This window comes from Lathyrus oleraceus, chromosome 6 (genome assembly GCF_024323335.1).
Source record: "Lathyrus oleraceus cultivar Zhongwan6 chromosome 6, CAAS_Psat_ZW6_1.0, whole genome shotgun sequence".
NCBI lineage: Eukaryota > Viridiplantae > Streptophyta > Magnoliopsida > Fabales > Fabaceae > Lathyrus > Lathyrus oleraceus.
Window position 1 is genome coordinate 1904127 of NC_066584.1, and position 6287 is coordinate 1910413.

The 6287-nt window shown below is 34.0% G+C and overlaps 1 non-coding gene across 1 annotated transcript; it reads left to right on the plus strand.

Annotated features, from left to right (window-relative positions):
- The first annotated feature begins 2678 nt into the window (after nt 1-2678).
- TRNAL-CAA (transfer RNA leucine (anticodon CAA)) lies at nt 2679-2762 on the plus strand. The gene has a single exon. It is a non-coding gene; the product is annotated as a tRNA-Leu (tRNA).
- Nucleotides 2763-6287: the final 3525 nt, after the last annotated feature.

A 6287-nucleotide genomic window follows, 5' to 3' on the forward strand; every position in this document is an offset into this window, starting at 1 on the left:
CTTCTTGAATTCATCAAACACCTTGTGTTTAAACCTAATAAGGGATACCCATGTCATTCTTGTGAATTCATCAACAAATAACACAAAGTATTTATTCCCTCCAATCGATGCTACTGGAAATGGACCACACACATCAGAATGTACAACTCCCAAGGCATGTTTTGCTCTTGGAGCAGTTTCTGACGCAAATGGCAATCGTGGTTGTTTTCCTTCCATGCAAACTTTGCATGACTTTTCAGGCTTCTTAATTGCAGGAATTCCATGTACCAACTTCTTTGAATTCAGATGTTTTAAGCTTCTGAAATTCAAATGACCAAATCTTCTGTGCCACAGCTCACTCTCCTTCTCAGCACTTGTTGCACTAAGACATTCTGAGTCTGCAGTTCTGACATTCACCTTGAATGTTCTATTCCTTCCCTGTTCTGACTCCATAATCAACTTCTGATTGCAGTCATACAGCTTCAGAAGATTGTCCTTCATGGTAACTGAGAAACCTTTCTCAATTAATTGTCCCACACTCATCAGATTGCTTCTGATGCCAGGTACATACCACACGTTCTGAATCAATGCTGTTTTCCCATTGTTCAGAATCACTCTGACATTTCCCATACCTTCTGCATTAAGATATTTGTCATCAGCACATCTAATCTTTGTCCTCTTTTCAGAGTCAAAGTCAACCAGCCATTTCTTGTTTCCAGTAAGATGATTTGAACAGCCAGTGTCCATATACCACCAGTCTATCAGATCCATATCATCAGATTCAGAGGCCATCAATAGCACAGATTCGTCATCAGAACTTCTGGCTATATTTGCTTTTTCTGATTTTCTCTCCTTGTTTGACCAACAGTCTCTAGCAAAATGACCGAACTTCTTACAGCAGTAACATTGGATTTTCTTCTTGTCATACTTCTCTTTTCCCTTCTGAGCATTCTTTTGTCTATCAGAGGTTGAGCTTTCTGACTTCTGACCACCATCAGATCTTCTCCTGGCTTCTGACTGCTTCTGATACCTCCTATCAGAAGTTGCTTTCAGAGCCTGCTGCTCTACTTCCCTTTCAGAAGTTCTCTCAGTTAAACGCAACTCTTGCGCTTCTAGACTGCTCTGCAGCTCTTCAATTCTCATGGTGCTCAGATCTTTGGAATGTTCTATTGCTACCACAATGTAATCAAATTGAGAGGTAAGGGATCTCAATACCTTCTCCATGATTGTTTCTTCAGAAAGAGTTTCTCCACACGCTTTCATCTCATTAGTGATTAGAATCACTCTGGAGATGTATTCAGAAACTTTCTCATTATTCTTCATGTTGAGATTCTCATATTGCTTTCTCAAGGACTGAAGCTTCACCTTCTTCACTGATACGTCACCACCATAACATCTAACCAGTGTGTCCCACGCAGCCTTTGCTGTCGTTGAATCTGCAATCTTCTCAAATACATTTACATCAACACATTGATGAATGAAGAACAATGCTTTCTGATCCTTCTTCCTTACTTCCTTCTGCGCGTTTTTCTGTTCATCCGTCGCATCTGCTGCTACCGGAACATAACCATCAGTGACAAGATCTAGAACATCTTGAGCACCGAACAGTACACGCATTTGGATCATCCAACGATTCCAGTTTTTACCGTCAAATACTGGAAGTTTGGTGTTCATGTTGCCGTTTCCGTTCATCTTTCTACCTTGCACAGTACACTCAGATTTCTCACACAGTGTTTCCCAACCCACAGAATTAAAATTCTGATCAGATTTTGTTCAAGATTCAACACGAATCTAAGAATCAAAATCAAACACACAAGACCTCACGTTCACTCGTGTTTCCCGTGTTTCCCTATGAATCCGAACCGAAGCTCTAGATACCAATTGTTGGTGCAAAGGTAGACTGAAAGATGAATATTCTATTAAGAGAATGACGGCTACAAAACATGATTAAAAGTTACAATGATTGTCACCCTATTTATAAGCTAAAATTAGGGTTACTAGAATATGATAAAATACTAAAATACCCTCTAACAAACTTAGGGGCTAAGAAAATAATATAATTAATAAATATGAATTACTTCTAATATATTGAAGCTACATCTTCTTCTGCAACAGTTATTCCAACTCAGAAAAATAACACATGCACATGTTGGTCAATTTACTTGAGTTAAAATAAAACTAAAATCTCTTGAAGATTATCAGTGCAGTCTCCTTACTTCCTATGAGTCAAAATTACATTCTGACTGAGGTAAATCTGCATATCCTTTTTCTTCTGTTTTGACATATAATCACTACATTCCTTCGTATAAAACGTTTTTGTCTTACTGTTTCTTCTAGCCCTAGAACTAAGACCTATAATCAAGCTTGTTAGTTTGATTGTTGGAATGAAGTTATAAAACATATCAATGAGAATGACTATACTCTGTTTCTACTGTTGCCAACTAATTTGTTTTGTTAAATCTTTCAAGACTACAAAATGAAATTATCATGTGTTTGGTATAAACAAGTATTGAATGCTAAATAAATTATTTTTTTTGTAAGTATAACCTAACTATATTGCAAAAGTTTGGATTATAAATTATTCATTTTAGTATATAGTGTAAATAAAGTTTAGGAAAGCAAAGAAGAAAAAATTACACAGTAAATATATTAACGTTATGTCATATAAATAAATATAATTGGATAAACAAAATATGAAAGTCAGGATGGCAGAGTGGTCTAAGGCGCTAGACTCAAGTTCTGGTCTTCAAAAGAGGGCGTGGGTTCAAATCCCACTTCTGACAATTTTTTTCCTTTGGATTTCTTTGAAATTATTACCACTCCACTATTTTGTATGGCCCACTGATGCTTATTTTTCATTCTTCTTTTCTTTGAAAAGCTCGACGAATTGCATATTAAATATATGATATATAATATAACTTATTCACCATATCAACCATAGTTTCTTTTAGTTTGTAGATTATTTGATAGAAAAATATTTTTAAGTAAGGCCTTGTACTAAAAAAAACTAAATATTACAATGTTTTAATTTGGATTAGGTCAACCCTAAATTTTATTGGGAAAAAATAATGATCTTATTCTTAATTTATGGTCAGAAATTTTAATCATTTTAATTATTTTTTAAAAAAAATTTATATATCCTCCCGATCATACCTTCTTTCTCTACATAATTGATAAGACTTTAATAGATCATTTTCACTTTTATACAAAATATATTGTGGATTGCATATGCAATTGGGTATCAGAGTAACATTAAATAATATTTACATAGCGAGTGTATCAATGAGAAGAAATAATGAGTCCGTTTGTTTTGTTTTTTTAAAAATAATTTTTATAATATTATATATTTTAGTGTAAAAAAAATTTACAAAGAATTTTTTCATAAAAGTTTTAAATAAAAATTTGGTTTAAATAGTTATTTTTAAAATGTTATTTTAGATATTTCATCATTTTATCGAATTTTCAAAAAAATCACTTAATCTTGAAGTTATTTCAAATAGCTTTTTATAAAAATCATTTTTGAGATACAACTTTTTGAAAAATTTATGATTTTGATTATGTTTTGATCTTCAATAATGTATGTTTATGTTATAAAATGTCAAAATTAGTCTTTTAATTTATAAAAAACAAATTTAGAAAAACTTGTAATATTTTGAAAAACGTTTTTATAGAATCCATTTTCAAAAATACAAAGAAAAAATCTATTATTTTAATACTAAAACAAATTGGCTCAATGTTAATTCAAACTCTTTGATGATTATAAGATTATTTAAAACTACAATACGAGTTCTCAATTCACTATAAATAGATACATATTAGTGAATTGTACATAGTTTTCTCTTTACCAATGGTTACTATTACATTGACCTTTTTTTCTACAAAACAAATATGACTTTATGTCTTCATAATCTCCCATTTAAAGTCATTTTGTTTGCTTCCAAAAAATTTCTCCCTTGCTAATTCCATATTGCTACATTTTAGATAGACCATAAAAGGACTTGCACCAATAAAACTTGCCTGCGTTAATCGACTTTGTCATAACATCTTCTACATGTCCACACTCTCTTCCTCTACTACCTCATGAATGAAATGGTATTTAACACCTATACGCTTTGTTCTGGAATGAAAAACAATATTTCTTGATTTATGCAAGGCACTCTGAATGCCACAATACATAGTAATATTTTATTGTTTGTATCCAAGTTCTTCTAATAACCTTTGAATCCATATAACTTCCTTGCATACTTGTGTAGCTTCCATGTATCCAACTTCTGAGGTAGATAGAGCTACAACAATCTACAATTTGGATAATCAGCTTACGGCTTCTTCTGCAAATGTAAACACATATCCAGTAGTATATTTTCTTTTGTCAAGATCACCTGCAAAATCTGAATCAACATATCATCTGACATCAAACTCCAATCCTCCAAAGCATAATCCAACATATGTGGTTCCTTTAATGTATCTCAGGATCCTCTTCACAACATTCCAATGCTCTTTACCTGGATCTTCCGTAAACTGACTGATCGTCCCAATTGCTTGAGCAATATCTGGTCTAGTACAAATCATTGCATACATAAGGCATCCCATCGCTGATGCATGAGGTACTCGAGACATTTATATCCTTTCTGCTTCATTGCTAGGATACATACCAGAGGATAACTTATAGTTGACAGGAAGTGGGGTAGAGATTGGCTTACAATCTTGCATGTTGAAGCGTCGTAAGACTTTCCGAAGATAATTCTTCTGAGAGATTCCTATCTTTTACGTCTCACTGAATTTGCATCCCTAGAATCTTGTTTGCGGGTCCCAAGTCCTTCATGTTGAACTCCCTAACTATTGTGCCTTTAATTCTTAGATTCGGTATTTGTTGGGGCCTACCACCAACATGTCATCCACATATAACATCAAAATGATGAAATCATTTTCCTCAAACCTCTTGTAATATGTATAGTGGACTGAGCTCAGTCTGATGTCTCCAAGGCTGATAATGAAGGAATCAAATATCTTGTACCAATACATTGACGTCTACTTTAAACCGTACCAAGATTTGTTAACCTGCAAATCAAGTTTTCTTTTCCTTTTTCTTCAAAACCTTCTTGTTGGAGCATATATATTTCTTCTTCAAGTTCTCCATGAAGAAAAAAGTCTTTACATCCAATTGTTCAAGATGTAAATCATAAGCAACACACATAACTAACCTTACTCTGATAGTGGTAAGTCTAACCACGAGAGAGAATATTTCATTGAAATCAATTCCTTTCTTTTGAGCATATCCTTTAACAACCACTCTTGCATGATATCTTTCCACTTGATCATTACTATCACACTAATCTTATAGACACATTTGTTGTCGATGGCTTTCCGACCCTCTGGAAGTACAACAAGATCCCATGTGTAAGGCTTCCATTTCTTCTTGCGTTGCTGCCATCCATAAAGAAGCATTTGAGAAACTCACAGCCTCTTCAAAGGTTGATGGTTTTCCATCTTATGTTAGAAGATAATATGCATCATGGCTTGCCATAACATAGTCTGATTGCCAATTTGGTTTCCTTTTATGACGTATTGGTTGTCGAACTTCAACATCATCAGGTTCCTCTAGTTCTTATACCTCGTGCTCTAGTTCTACTTCAAAGAATCATCTTCTACATACTTCCCATCTATATGAACAATAGTGATATCTTTAGAAGTGTTGTCATTTTCAAGCTCCCTTTGCAGTTCATTCTCTGCAAAGATTACATCCCTGTTGATAATAACCTTGTGGGAAGTGGGATCCCATTGGTGATACCCCTTGCCACCGTCAACATAGCCTAAGAATATGCATTTCCTGGATTTTGGATCCAGTTTAGTTCATTCTTAGGAGTTGTACATCACATACACAGGACATCCAACCACATGTAGATTAGAATACTGAGCTGTATTTCCTTTCCACATTTCCATCAGTGTCTTTAAACCAATTGCAGTTGATGGCGATCGATTTATCACATAACAAACAATTTTTACGTCTTCTACCCATAACGACTTAATTAATCTTGCTTTTTACACCATAACTCTAGTTCTTTATAGTAGAGTTCTATTCATCTTCTATGCAACACCGTTCTGCTCAGCCGTATGACCAACTGTAAATTGTCTCATTATACCCTCTTCCTCAAGCACTTAATCTTCTTTCTAGATTCAAGCTTAACTAATGCTTTGAATTACTTGAATATTGAAAACATATATGACTTCTACTTGATTGGGTATACCTACAATCTCCTAGAGTAATCATCAATGAATGATTCAAAATATTTTGCTCCTCCTAGGGAAAT